General features: G+C 36.8%; 1 protein-coding gene across 9 annotated transcripts in view; it reads left to right on the top strand.

Annotated features, from left to right (window-relative positions):
• Nucleotides 1–15,219, top strand: part of SDK1 (sidekick cell adhesion molecule 1) — a 378,688-nt gene that overhangs the window by 31,903 nt on the left and 331,566 nt on the right. Inside the window, exon 1 of one of the 9 annotated variants that reach the window (XM_085592160.1) lies at nt 825–14,831. The exons of the other annotated variants lie outside the window; for them this stretch is intronic. The gene's annotated coding sequence lies outside the window, so the exon portion shown is untranslated. Of the gene's footprint in view, nt 1–824; nt 14,832–15,219 lie in introns of those variants that run through there. 9 annotated transcript variants of the gene reach the window in all.

Here is a 15,219-nt window from a genome sequence, read left to right as displayed (position 1 = left end):
CCACATTCTTACTGTGGCACAAATAGCAACCCCCAGGACAAGGGAAAGGAGTGTTCATATCCTAGGGTAGTTTTGATTGAATACATCTAAAAATAAGGTCATGAGAAGGAATAGTGTCAGCTCAAGACTCAGCTATATTTTAAGAAAAATAGTTGTTTTCATTTGCTGGTACCATAAGTTCATGGAAGCTTTTAATCTACGTGTTCATTCAAAATTCTCTGAGTTATCAAATTGGCCATCTGTGATCCTTGTCAAGAGGATCCCAAAAGTTCAACATCAAATATGTTAAACAGCAGATAGACCAGATTTTTCATCTGCAACCTGGATATTAAAAAAGTCCCATCCAACTTCAAAAGTTTTGTATTTTGGGAATGTAACTTTTTCATTTTTGTCATAGGTGTGATTATTGTCACACATTAGTTTGGTGGGTTCTTTTCTCTTATTTCCTCTATAACTTTCATTGTGGGATAAGGAGGTATGAAAATACATATGGTTTTAGTTTAGTAAGTGAAATAAACCTAAAATTATTGTGCAAATGTCATCCTGTGCTAAATTTCCACAGTTTTGACATTACACAAAGAGAAACATTTTTGAGGAGAAGATTATCCTATTTCTATCTGTCTCTGAAATGTTAATGGCAAAAGCAAGGCTGTTTCTGAGCAGCTCTTGATCTCTTAAAAATACAATTGCTTGGAAAAAAAAAGATCCAGGGAACACATTTTGTGGAGAAGTGAGGCACAGCAGGAAATACCACTGGAGCAAGGGAAAATGTCTTTTCTAACAGTGCTTTGCTGTCACTGGCTCTAACTCCATTTATTCCATAGATTTCCTTCTGAAGTTTTGTGCTGAAAGCTGGAAGGTCTGGGTGAAGAAGAGTATGGTTCTCCGAGGTATTCCTTAGATAAATCACTTGTGGTAGTGTTCTTGGGGGTAAAAATTTCTGAATTATCTTTACATTGTCCTTATTCGTCCCTAACTAATGAACCCAAACACTTGCTAGTCTTTGAGTATTACATCAGACTTCACTTCTGCTTCTTAAAAAAAAAAAAAAAATGTTATTAAGTGTGCTAATAGTCCAGGGAAAGACCAATAAAAGGTAAAATGAGGAAAAGTAAATCAGAAGCCCAGACAAGTTTCAAAATGTATAATTACAGGGAGATTCTCCCCTCTTTCTTTGAAAAGCTTTTTATTTATTTGAATGCAGTAGTGCAAAGTTGAATTTTGAATGAATAGTTTTTGGCAAAATGTTGATTTTATTAATATTTAAAATATCACAGGGTTCAAAATGAAAGCACTTGTTCTAAGTAACAAAATTAGATGAAACTGTTACATCTCAGCAAAGGACACAAATATATTTGTGTAGAGAAAGATTTCCTCTGAAGAGTATAATCTGACAAGAAAATTAATTCATCCCTGACAAAGTATCATGAGACTTTGGCAGCAACATGTCTTAAAAAATGGAGATCTTGAAGATGCTTTGTTTGCAGGCAGTGAATCTGTTCACCTGAGCTGAGTGTTTTGTTCCTGCAATCAGAGCAATCCTGAGGAGAAGTGGAGAGAAGAAATTCTCCAAGCAGGCAGTCATTTTCCTTTCCCAAGGGTTTGGGTGTACAATCATGGAGAGAATCATCCAAGAAATATATTTTTGGTCAATGGAAGTCTGAAACTTCTTTGCCTGTTTCTGCCACTTTTCATTCCCTCTTTTAGTGCAGTAGAGGTCATAAAACTTGTTTGTGCCAAGGAGAAGCTCAGAGCCTCAGTAAACACATGGAACACCAGATGTGAGGGAATATCCTGATTTGTAAAGTCACCTGATGGAAGAGCTGAACTCTGCTGGCCTCTGAACACAAAGTCAAATTACTCCATGTAACAAAAATAGTGTCAGAAGGTGCCTGAGATGGGTGATTGAAGCCCCTTGACCCTGCAGGGGATTATTTGAAGGTGGGGCTGAACAAATAACAAACTTTTTTCTACATCTGAGTAAGTAATTTTGCTAAAGTTGGTGTAAATTAAATGAGAATTTATGTCTTTGAGTGGTTTCAAGATGCAAGAAGACAGGGCAATGTGTGGGTACAACTGCAGAAAACAAATTGTTAAAAGTGTTTTTTGTAGAGTGCAGTAACCAAGGGTTTGTGGGAGTGTGAAGCTGCTGATTGCTACCTGCCAGCACTGGACTTTGTATTTGAAGATAATAATGAAATTAGCTTTCTGCCTTAGGGTGCTTTACAATTATAGACAGATGTAAATGAATAAATTGCATCAACTTCTACAAGGACAGTCAAGAGGCTACTATAGCCCCTATCCAGGGACTGTAGAGGTTTACATAAATATTAGTTGGCAGCATGTGATTAAAAAATTGATCTTGGGGCTAGAGGTGTGAGGTGGGAGGGAAAATTCATGTTTCCAAGATGTAAGAGCTTATTTAATGATCAACAGTGGGTGTTTCATCTAAACTTAGTACTATTTTTTTTTCTTACTCATTCCTAACTCAATAATAATATGATGAAAAAATGGTAAATATAGAATTGAATTATTGCTGCTTACAATTTGCTGACACTGAAAACACCATCTCTCAGTCTTCACTGGAAGGCTCTGGTACTACTTTATGAGAAATTCCTGGTTTATTAACCTTACATATAAATATTTTGCATGTTTTAAAATATTTTTTCAAACTTAAGAGACTAAATTGAGATTAATTTTTATTTACGCGCAGCGAGTCATTGCTGCTTAGCCAGTGTTCTGCCTGGTAGTGTGCTGATAACAGGGGAAAGCGGGGTCTTGGAGATGACAACAATCTAGGAATGAATTTGCATTTCACTGTGAAGTGGGCAAGGGCAAAAGGCAGAAGACATGGTGAGCATCAGATCAGATTGATTGTAGCTCAAAGAAAATGGAGGTAAAGACATGAGCAGATGCAGGGAAACTGGAAAAGGTCACAGGATAAACTCAAGTTCAGAAGATATTGCCTTTCAGCAAAACGTTACAATGAGTGTTCACTGGAAGGAAATTTTACTTGTTCAATTTGAAATATAGCAAAGGCAAAGGCAGTTGGTGGCTTGTTGCTTGTGAAGGGGTTCTGTAGGTCAGTCCAGCATTCTGCACTGTGCTTCAGGAGGGAATCCTCAGATTGCAGTGATGATTTTAATTACTTAAAAATCTGGAAGAGGGATGTATTTTTATTGTGTTTGTATTGAAAAAATCTCAGGCCAGCCCACCTATCAGATTTGATGTTGTCTTAACCTTTAAGCCAGCTACAGAACCAACAAGACACCAGGTGCCAAACTTCAACCTTCCTGTATTGCTAAGTTCGAGGCTTGAAGCTAAACATACAACTGTCTGAAAATTAATTGTATTGCATTGTTTTGCCACTAAAAAGGGATAGCTGGAAAGCAGTAAAATGCAATTTAGTCTTTTAATAGGAAAAATTACTACAAATGGTATTTTTATATTCCATAGAATGCCCATAGCAAATCATGGACTCATTAATTTCTCAGGCAAGTATCTATATAGTTGATAATTCACTTTTAGTTATAGTAACACTTAAGTACTTTTTACTGTTATTTTAGTAGTATCTCAATTGGTCAATTGGGTTTTTTTATTCCTGTAAGGTAAGAAAAAGCTTTTGAAGTCTGTAACTTAAATTTTTGCTATGTTATATTTTTAAGAAAGCCAAGGCAATAGTTTTTCTTGAAATACTTTTCTAATGAGTTCTAAGCAATGCTTGTTTCTCTCCCCAGTGAATTTCAGTTTTGTAGAGAGTCTTGAAAATATGGCACTTTAAATATGCAATGGAAGATCTCAGTTGGTTTCTTTCCTTGTAGGATTTTCTCCAATTTTATAGTATCAGATCTTCCCTTTCACATATTTAAAACTAAACAAAAAAGCCTCCCCAGCCACCTACCATTTGTAATAATCACATGAGCCTGTAATATGATGCTAAACTAGCTAAACTCTAAGGTGATGTGTTTGCCCTCTGGTTGCCCTTAAGCCATTTGAAAATATTTACACATTGTTGGTGACCTGCAGTGTATGAAATGGTCAGTTTTGCACTGTTATTTATATAATCTGAGTTAACTGCTGATCCCTTGCGTTTGTGATGAATGTCTGTATGTGTCAGAGTGCACTCCTGGAAAGTTCAGGTCATGGGTTTATTCTGTTTAACCCTTACTGCAGTGATACTGAGTGCAGTGCAGAATAATTCTGGTCTTTTTGGGCTGTGTGGATATGAGAAAACAAGGAGCTCCTTGCATGTTTCAGCATTAAATATTGACACATTGATCTGCTCTGCAGTTTTTTATCCAGGGAATTTTGCTGTCTTTCATATGCAGCTCTTGACAGGGCTGCTGCTCTCCTGAGTTTCCATCCTTGCTACAGTGTGGTTGCAGAGTGTTACAGGAAACATCACAGTTGTTTTTGATGCTTGGAAAAAATCTTGCCAATGTTTTGAAACATTTCTCTATAATTTGCATGTTACATCAAAGATCATTTCAGCTGTGTTTGTTCTGTGGAATAAACTACTTGTTCTATTTTAGAGTTCTTCCAACTATTTAGGTTTAAATTCCTATTCTATCTGCTATTTCAAGGAATTAAATGCTACAGGAGAAGAGACTCTTTAATATTAAAGTAATTGTTGCTTTTACTCACTAAAGAAGTTGAGCTGGAAGTTGCTTGAGTGTTTATAGTACTGAGCATTATGCTCCAGTCCTGGAGCAGGGAGCAGCCAGTGCCCTTGTTTTCACAATAGGTAACTTCCTCTTTCCTATTTCTAGGCAATTCTAACTTGGAAGCCATTTAATTTTCCAAAGAAAATCTGTGTAGTTCTGTTGTTTTGCTGTCTTCAAGTCAGTTGATGGAATCCAAGTGGCCTGTGCAGCGATATTGCCACAAGTGCTTTCCCTTCATTAGCTAAATTAACACTAATACAGTGTTCTTCTGGAGTCCACACTCATGCTTTATCTTCCTCTGGAATTACTCCTAATCCTCTTTGGGCTCCATTACTTATGGAAAGAAGTAGGAACACCATAGTTTAATGTGCTTTAAGATTAGCTTCCTAAAGTAGTGATTTTAACATTTCCCAGCATTTATTTGCAGAGGTTTCTGAAATATGAAGTGGTTGAGTTTTATCTAAGTTGATCCATGTCTTATCACTGGAGCTACATTTAGTGAGCTGGATAAACTTTGTGTTTGCTGATCTTGCTAAGACCAATCCCTTCCACCAGGAAGCTCCATTAAATCTTCTCTATAATGCTCTTTGTATTTAATATGGAAATGGAGCTACATTTTGTAATAGATCCCAAAGGCAGAATTTTGCTATGAATTTTGTTGCATGCATAAATTGATAAAAAAACAATAAATATAAACATAATAGAAATTAATAGGAGGGACAACACAAAAAATCATATTTGGTTTTATGACTGTTTCCAGTCTTTCAGTGCAAACTCATTGATTTCTCTCAAATTAATGTCTTCTGCTATAGAACCAGATGTCATCTTCACATAATTATGTATGCGGACTCTAAATTCTTTTGGAAACAATGTTAACTATAAGATTTAGTTCTTCAATTTTACTATATGATGGACTAAATTATGTATTCATAGAGATATTAAATTTAGATGAACATTCTCTCTGGGTTCCTTTACCCTTGTTTACACATCATGACTGCTGTAAGGCCTTGAAGGGTCCTAATCCAGCTCTTGAGCAGGTACTAATACCCAGAAAACAAACTGACAGGGAATCTTAATTTAATTTACTACACCAACTGCGAAGGGTGTAAAACCTGCTAGTGTAAAAATCACGCTGTGCATGATCAGGATTTGTCCTCTGCCTGGATTTTTATTTTCTGGAGAGATTATCTGTCTGTCTATCTATCTGTCTATCTATCTATCTATCTATCTATCTATCTATCTATCTATCTATCATCTATCTAATCTTCTATCTATTCTCTATATATGTGTATTTTTCTGATGCATTTGCCCATATTTCTGGACACAGCTCCTGCCTGGCAGAGTGGGCTGCTCCACACTGGACAGTTCCAGGCCCGTTCTCTGTGCTCGCCACAAAAGGTGAATTTACTCATGGACACAACTGGGCATTTTGTTCACTTCAGTTGAAACTGAAGTCCGTATAGCAAGTCAAAATGTTTTAGGGCTCTGTTTTATGGACATCTGCCTGTTTTTGGTTGGTATCTACCAAGCAAGTTCAGAATTCTTAGGAAGCTTTGAAATTCCTGCTTGTATTGTGTGCAGTGGATGCCTGCATCTTTGTGGTTTAACAGAGCCAGCTGTGCCCAATAACTGAAGTATATGGCCCACATACTTTACATCTTAAATTCTTAATTGAGGTGAAAGATGACAATGAATCACAGAAAACTTCTGTAGGGATGCAATATAATTTTATTAACTATGAGCCAGTATTTCTATGGAAATGTAGGGTCTGAGCCTTGTGCTTGGCAGATCAATTATCACTCGCTGTGAACAGTAAAGTCAGGTCTGGGGGGAGAAACATCTTTGGGTATTTTGTAGTTTCATGCCTTGAGTCTGATATTTCTGCACTGACCCCTGATATATTGCTCTGCTATGAAGCTCATTTGTGTTAATGGTAATTTTTAATGGTACTAATTAACCATAATCTAATATTTTTGAATGGTACATGCTACAGCAGTTTTGGCAGCATCATGTTTTCAAAATTCAGCATAAAGAACAGGTTGCTCTGTTTTGCTACAACTTTGCCTCTTGTTTTGAGCATCTATTTATAATTGTTCCACTAAATACATTTATTTTTGAAGTGTTCCAGAAATGTGATAATTACAGAAGCCACACTTACAGCTGTATGAGCTTTTTATAATTAATGCACAGAAATATGCAATAAGCACATGATAAAATATGTGAATAACTTTGTGGAGTTTGGCACAGTTTTGACCTTCTAGATACTAAAACATTATGTTTTCTATTCCTGCTTTCATAGCAAATTCTAATCTTATTCTCTAATTACCTTTTTAAACTTAAATATTGGCATTTGCTGAGAATGACAAGCCACTTTAGAAAGTAAAATAGATAAACAGTGGCATGATAACAGTAATTTTGTGCATGGACAGAAATTTTAGTGAAAGCTTTCCATACATTGTAATCACTTCAGTATGGTTTTAAAATGCTGGGAGTGTAGAAAGTGGTCTTCAGCTGTGTGTGGTTATGGAAGGAAGAAAAATAAGAGTTGGATATTAAGAAATCTCCCTTTTTAGTACCCCTTTGTTGTTTACAGGTATTTTGTTTGAGAGTAAAGAGAATGTCTTTTTTGTAGAAAGAACAAATGGCAAAAATATTGTTGTAGGTATTTTTTTTCAGATTATTCATTAAAAAATACATCAGACAAACAGTATTTAATTGAAATAGTGGATGCTTGACATTTAGAATTTCTGAAATGTTTATCAGCTTTCCCATAAGTGAGATTGAGCAGCAACGTTTGCTGATGCTGTTCCATCCACTCTGCTTTTGCCTTCCTGGACTCACCTTGGCCCTGTGGATTTGTTCCTACAGCTATTTCTGAGAGTACTCTCTGAACTGAATCAGGAAGCTGATTTGATTTAATTATTCCCTTATTTCTGTTTCTTTTTTTTCCGTTCCCAACCTGGATTAATTCCCCAGTCACATTCACAGTGCAGCCCTGGGAACAGTTGTGAAGGGCAGAATGGGGACAAGGATGGGGAGTAGGGTAGGAGGAAAGGAAAACCCCAAAGTCAGCGTTGCTGCTGAGGAGAAGGTTTGTGGAGCCTCAGCCTTGTTTGAGGTACCCTGGGTTCTTTCAGTAATTGCATGTTCTGTAAGCCAGTTCACTAGGCTTGCAGTAAAACAGGAATTAGCAGTGAGTAAGGTTAAGAGCAGCTTTTTCATACTGCCATTCTGGTCAGATGTGAGAACTGTAAGTATAGGGAATGATTTCAGAAAAGAAAAATCACTCTTTGATCACAAGGAATGATTAAAAACTTACAACATCTAAAGATAGTTTTTCCTCATGACTTTTTATAGAAGTTCACAGATTTATTTTTCATTTAAAAAGGTGGTTTGAGCTTTGTGAAAGCTCTAACAACTATCAACGTCTGCTGAATTAATAGACACGAATACAAAATCTTGGGTAATAATTAAATATCAGCTATCTGTAACTTAACTGAATAATGCTAGACTTAAACTCAGTGGTTGTATTTTTAATGCCCCTGAAGTGTTTTCAGTATCTTAGTTTGCCTCTGCTTTCTGCACATTCAACTGCCTAAAAGTCAAATCTAATATTAATTTGAGAGGTGGAAAAGCCTGAGTTTAACATTTGGCAGAATTGCCATTGTTTATGTGAATTGTTTTAGTTTTCTATTACGGTTTTCTTGAAGTAAGATTGAATGTTGTGTGGAAAGAAATTACCAGGAAGTTGTTATTGAGCTGAGACAAAGGGGCTGTAAAGGTCATACATAAAAATATAATTATATTTCTTCAAATGAAACAAGAATATGCCCTGAGAAAGCAGAGTAGTTTGAAAGATATTTTTTAAGGTAGGTATAGTTCATGATGACAATTTCGACTTCAACAGGAATCAAATAAATTATTTTTATTCTTAGGCCATTTCTTTCCCCTATAGCCTATTTTTTTCAATACAGAATTTGAAGGTTCAAGACATAGATGTAAAATTGTTGTAGATCTATTACAGTTTGTTCAGTAGATTATGCTGAATTGCCCAAAAAATATGACATACATTTGATGGATAGCTTGGAATCCTAATTTTCCCTCCCCACTCCCAAAATGCCTGAGAGCATCTATCAGCAGTGCATAACCTGGAATGTTTTAATTTTGGAAAACCATATTAAAGAGTATTAATTATCCTATAACAGAATTTTGGCTTGCAGCTTTTTGGCCATGGTGTTTGCACAAAGGCAAATGGAGAGGCGGCTTCACGGTTGTGTTCTTTGTTTGCTGAACGTGGTGACCCAGCTGAGCTATTGCAGGTAGTACAGACAGAGAGGGAGCAGAACTGTGGGGCTGAGCATCCCCTCTGTATGTAACCAGTGCTCACTGCAGCTGCTTTTCGAGCTGCTCATCTGTGATTACAGTTTAGAAATGGCAAATTGAACGGCAAAATCCAAACCTGGGACAGAAAAGCGACTGTTCATGGGACATTTGAGGCTTTTGTAGACTCAGAAGGACTATTGCCCAGTTCACAGTATTATTTAAATTTGTACTTAAGACCAGCTTTGGTATTATAGAGAAGCTAAAGGCACATAAACCTTCCAAATTAGTCCCTGCTTCCCTTTTCCTTGCCCTTCAGCACTGCTTCTACTGTAGCACCGTGGCTACTTTCCAGCTTCCCTACCTGCCCAAAGAAGCAAAGTGCTGTACCAGATTCTGGAGTGTTATCACACCCCAAATTAGAGCCCTGTGTTGGGGCTCCGTGTGTGCAAACCTGGGGCTGTGCCTGGTCATTCTTGTGTTCTGGACCTGAACGTTTTAGGAAGAGCGTCGATTAATGGATGGACTTAATCAAAGTATTTGCTCAAGTGTTACTCAATTTGCATCTTTAGAGTGAGTCTGAAAAGGCTTTCATTTAACTTCTGAGAATGCACTTTGCCTGTTATCTTTTGTGCTGTGTTTTTACACAGTTGGGCAAAGTTTCTTGTCTGATGGGGATTTTTGTGTACAGTGGTAATATAAGATACTGAAATAATGAGGGAAGTGGATCTCCTTGAATATGGAGAGCAAGTTCAATTTATATTTGTTCTTAGTGAGAAATTCATTCACTGAAATGCTTGTTCTCATGTATTTCTTTGGAATCATTAAACCTAATGATTAGTTTTAATTAATAAACCAGTGAGTTGTTTTTGGAAGTTCTCATAATAAATTTCTATATAATGTTAATGAAACAGATTCTGGTCAGTATTTAGTATAATCAAAGTAAATATTCAACTGTTCTTTGTTTATTTCTCAAAAAGGGAGTGCCTGATCCTGCTTTACACCTCTATGAAATTATCTCAGAGGTGTTTTCCAACCTAATTGATTCTGTGAAATAGGTGGACAACACTAAATTAGATTGTAGGGGTTTTTAATAATTGAACTTGTGTGCACTTAACATAACTGAAAATAGCTGCCTAATCTGCAAGTCAGTGGAAAATTCACTCTGTTGTTGCAGTGTAGTTTCAGTGCAAACTTCAGTACATCCCTAATTATGGAGTCACATAATATTTGCCATCAGATCCATTTGTCAACTCCATTTGCTGTCCCAAGTTACAGATGTCAGGAATTTGTACATGTCATCAATTCATTTGTCAGAGTTGTTGTATGTTAACATTAACATCAACTCTTCTAATGTTGACATCTAAATTGCCATATTTAGGTTTCAGAGTCAATAAGAGATTTCAATTAATTCCATACTGATCTGAGATGTTGTGTCAGGGTGATACAGAACTAGGGAAGTCAACGCTCCTTTTTACTTGCCTCACTTATTGGTTTTCTTCAGAAATAAATCATAATGAAAGTGTAAAACAAAGGAATCCCAAATGTAATTTCCAGAAGTGAAAGTCTGTATTGATGCTGGAAGGATAAGAAAGAGCTCCTCAAGTTGCAGCATGAAATGAATTCTAATTAGAAAAAAGAAAAAACAAAAAGGGAAAAGTGAGCAGGAAGAAAAGAAATAATTTTACCCGTAACCTGTTATTGTAAACTTACTAAATAGTTACTCATTATATAGTGAGCACACAGTTTGGGAAGATTGTCTACACAAGGAAGCTAAGAGCTACAATTACATGTTTCTTATTTCTTAAATGAAGATTTAAGATTGTTAGCAGGTTGATATTTGTATTCATGTCTCAGTACAAGACACATTTAATTAAGATTTAGGGTACTGCAAAATACCATTTTGAATCATGATGTTTTGAAAAAAACGTTATATTGATGAAACAAGAAAAGAAAAACCAATTTAGTAACTAGTAGCCATAAGATTCATGATGAGTTTTATTAAAATGTAACTCAAAATGAAGTTTTATGGTTGTGCTTTTTTTTGTTGTCATTTATAACTAAAGTTGTGCAGCTGGAGGGTCCCAAAATGGTGACAGGCTGAGAAGTGATTTTGCAGCCTGAGACACAGCTTGTTCTTGCCAGAGTTTTCACATGAATGTCATCAATAGATGCAGTATCAACAATGCATTCCCAATAAATGATGTGAATTTGGCCAACCACACCATGTCCGAGTCCTTTAAATGGTGAGATAATGATCAATACTTTAAAATCAGAAGTAAATGTAAAAGGTCTGCTAGAATGAAAAAAAAAAAAAGTTAAGCAATGCTAACTTGCAAATCTTTCTTCAAAGTGTAAATAAGTTGACTTTTCAGATTGACTGTTTAAAAATGTGCAGAAGATTTGTTGGTCTCTATCTTTCTCTGGAATAATGACGTCAGGAGTTTGCAGAATATATCATGGGTTGTTTTTGTGTTTGTGTTCTCGGTGTAATTCTACCAAAGTTATTATTTACATAAAGTCATCTGTAATTCCTAAAAAAAAAAAAGTAATTTAAAAACCCACCAACTCCAATTGGCTCTGATGCACAGAAAGGTGACACAGAAATGGAAACTCAAAGCTGTTTTAAAGATGCCAAACTATATTTAAACTTACAAAGTGTCCATGTGCAGTTGTAAAGTCTGAGTTTTATTTTCTGCAGGAGCCCAGTGCTCATTCCCTGCTCACTGAGCTCTGTGCAGGGTTCACAGGGTGGTGGGATGCTGCCTCTGGCACCCTGTGCTGGATCATTCCTGGAGTGAAGAGAAGGATGGGTAGAGATCTCACTGCTCCTCATTTACAGATTTCCTACCTTGTGCTTTTCTCCTAATGGCAAAAAAATACAAACCTAACACTCGAAGTGTGGTCTGCAAAAGATGTGATAGCACGAGACAACAGTGCAGTCATTCAAATTCTTATTTTCTGCTTCTCAATATGTTTACTTTCCTATCATAAAAGAGATTTATGGATCATGGGATATTCTATAGTCAAAAACTGGATGGGGAATTGTCTGGGAAAACTGTCAATAAGGTGTGGTACTTGTTTTTAAAATTAATAAATAATTTATGAGCGAGGCAGTTAAAGGCTCTTAAGTGGGAATTAAATTCTGCATTTCTGTAGATGCACATCTCTGCAGCTGAGGGAGGAAACAACAATTGAAAACTGCAGTCATTATGAGCCAATATGTAACTTTGTTCAGTAGAAACTTTGTTAGTTTTAGTCACACCAGTTCCCTCAAATGTGTCTACACACCACTGCAACTTCCACAAACCACTGTAAAAATACTTAGTCATGAAGCCAGTCTGTGAATAATCCAAATTTTTGTTTGTGCCTTGGTATAGAATTATGCTGAATGTGTCCAGCCAACTCCAAGAGATCATCACCTACTACTCCCTGAGCTCTTGGTGTGTTCTGGAGGATTAGCATCAATCAGAAATGCTTTTTGTGGAGCAGAGCAGCTTGTTCTTCTCCATGACACTGCTCTTACTCTTTCAGAGTAAATGTGTTGGTCTCTGGGGAAGCAAACTAATTTTTTTTGCACTATTGTGTTCCGTTTTGCCTTCAGAAGGAGATGTTACTCCAGGAAAAAAAATCAGTTCAGCATTTTTTGGTTGAATTGTGTTCAAGAAAATTTTATGTCAGTTGGTTTAAATGAAAAAAAAAAACAAAACCAAACTAACCCTGAAAAAAGTATTATTGCTGGATGTCTGGGATTTTCTGAGAAAGCCCTGGCTTTACAAATTGCAGACTTGGAAAAATACTCTGGCCAGCAACCTGGAAAGAAAAACTGTATTCCTGTGTGGATATTATGAGGAATTCTTATGTAATGAAAAGTATGTGTGGTTTTTTATATTCAGTAGTAACTGACTGGGACTCAGGTAGTTTTGTGGGGGAAGAAAGGGAAGGAGAACAGAGTGAGAGGTTCTGGTCACACAAGATAGCCAAACCCAAAGAAATACAGTGAATTAGAAAGAACAGTGTGCATGTGAATGGAGCTATCTGTGGACGAGAGTGAGGAGACAGTGACTTTTAGCTACTGTCAGCCAGTGGAAGCAGTTAATGTGAATTTGTTATGGTTTAGGCTTAAAAAATGAGCTGATATGTCAGAAAATCCTGTTAAGTACTTGCACTTCCAGGACAGTGAAGGAAATGCAAGCCAAGGCAGTGTTTGGGGGAGGAGGATCCTGCAAATACCCAAGTGCATTTCAGTTTTCCAATCCCTAAGAACACTCCAGTCTTCCTAAACACATCACAGGGGCTGTTTTGAGAGATGTCCTAAGATGGGCAAATCTTTGCTGAGAATTCAGATTCTTCGTGGTTCACTAGAAGAGCTACAAAGGGAAGCAGTTGCTGAAGAAGAGAACTGAGTGGGGCAGCTTTGTGTTCTCCTGAAAATAGTATATGGGTAGAGATTCCAGTTCTTCTGGTGTGCACTCCCAGTTCTCATGGTGGGCACAGAGAGGCACAGACTGGCACAATTCCTGAGGCAATGGGAAAACAGGTCCTGTTCCAGGTAGTGTTTCTATCTCTTTGGTTATAGAAGCCCAGAATTCCAGCTGTGCACAGAGAGTGGTGAAAGAAATGGGAGGAAAAAAAAATTATCTCAGTAGTCCAGACATTTTACAAGTTCAGTGTTTTGATAGTCCATGATTGGAAGAAGAGATAACTATCAACTGGTAAAGGAAATAATGGGCAAAAAGAAGTAAAAATTGCCTTAAAATGCCTCCCTAGTTGTGTTGGAAGCAAGTTTGGGTGTATCTAATTATAAGTTAACATAGCACTGATTTCGTAAGGCAAGCATGTGCACACAATGAGTTGATGTCTCGGGAAGGAAATGACAAGTGCACAAGAGCATAAATCAACCTCTAGCTGAAATCCTTTGGTTTTCAGCAGTGCATGAAGGCTCTATAAAAAATTAACCCTGAAGTAGTTCTTAGTTTTTGGATTTTTAAGAGGGTGTTTGTAGCTGTGGAAGTCATGAATTGGCTGAAAAGTAATTCAAGATCTTTCCATTTGTAAAAGGGAGGAACTCGCTGTCATTAGATGCAGCTGATCTGCTTAAAGTAGAGGATTTATACTGACTGGAGTGAAGTGAGCAGCAGCCCTGCACTCATTTAGTGAGCAGAGGAGACATGGTGTGTTAGTAGCAGAAAAAAGTATCAGTAATATAAAAATTACCTAAGTCTTTATTAAATTCCAAGTTTTGAATGGTACTCTCAGTGAATACCTTAATGTATGTCTTATCAATAACTTCTGCACTAAGTCTATAATTTTTGAACTCTGAGGGTGTACATTGAGTTGACTTTTTGAACCTAATGAATGTTAAACAAACAGAGCTAGCAGGGAATAGCTGGAGTAATATTTACTTTTTTGTTTGATGAATTACCAGGATGCTGGTGCTAAAGGGTATCACAGTGCCAGTGGTTTCACTACCTTTGTGTTCCTTCTGTGTTTTTATTTGGAACTCATTAGTTCCTGTTAAAGCAGTAATTAGGTTTTGGATGCAGCTGAAATTCTTAACTCTCGGTGAACCCTCCTGTGGTTTTTGTGCCTCTTTATTTCAGTCAATTTTAGTTTTATTACATGTCTCAACAACCCGGTGTTTATCTTGTGCTTGCTTAGGCTTCAAATTCTGTTTAAAACTATGGGTGTGTTTGATTCAAGAGTAGAGTTTATCTTTCACATTCCTTATTGTGTGAAATGAGGATGTGGGAGGATGGAGTACCTTTACAATTTGTGCTGTTGCAGGATCTTTCCTCCTTCATTTCACATGAAGTACTTCAGGCCCTTTTTGTGGCAGTGGAAAAGGTGAGTCTCTGAGGAGCTTGTCAGGATTTCTTTTTCCAGATACTCTTGTTACTCATTGTTTTCTAATCCTTATTGGTGAGAATAGACCAAGGACATTTGATATAATTACTGGTTTGCTTTGTGCTTTTCAACTCTTTTTTATACTCATTAGCAAACTATTCTAATAAATTGCTACGATCCTAAAGCTCTGAAGTTCTTTAACCCTTTTTCCCTTTCTTTTTTTCTGCCAACGCCAAGGTAGCAAATCCATTGTCTGGTGTCACCATGTAGAATCTGTTTTTTTCCCAAAAATGAGAAAAAGCTGCAGTTCTGGCTGACTCTTTCTTTGCAATGCAGCTTCATCTCAATTTCTTCAACCTGGAACTAGCAGCAGATTCTTCATGCAAAT

This window comes from Lonchura striata, chromosome 14 (assembly GCF_050655825.1).
Source record: "Lonchura striata isolate lonStrDom1 chromosome 14, ASM5065582v1, whole genome shotgun sequence".
NCBI lineage: Eukaryota > Metazoa > Chordata > Aves > Passeriformes > Estrildidae > Lonchura > Lonchura striata.
The sequence above is the reverse complement of the archived record's forward strand: the minus strand, read 5'-3'. Positions and strand labels throughout refer to the sequence as shown.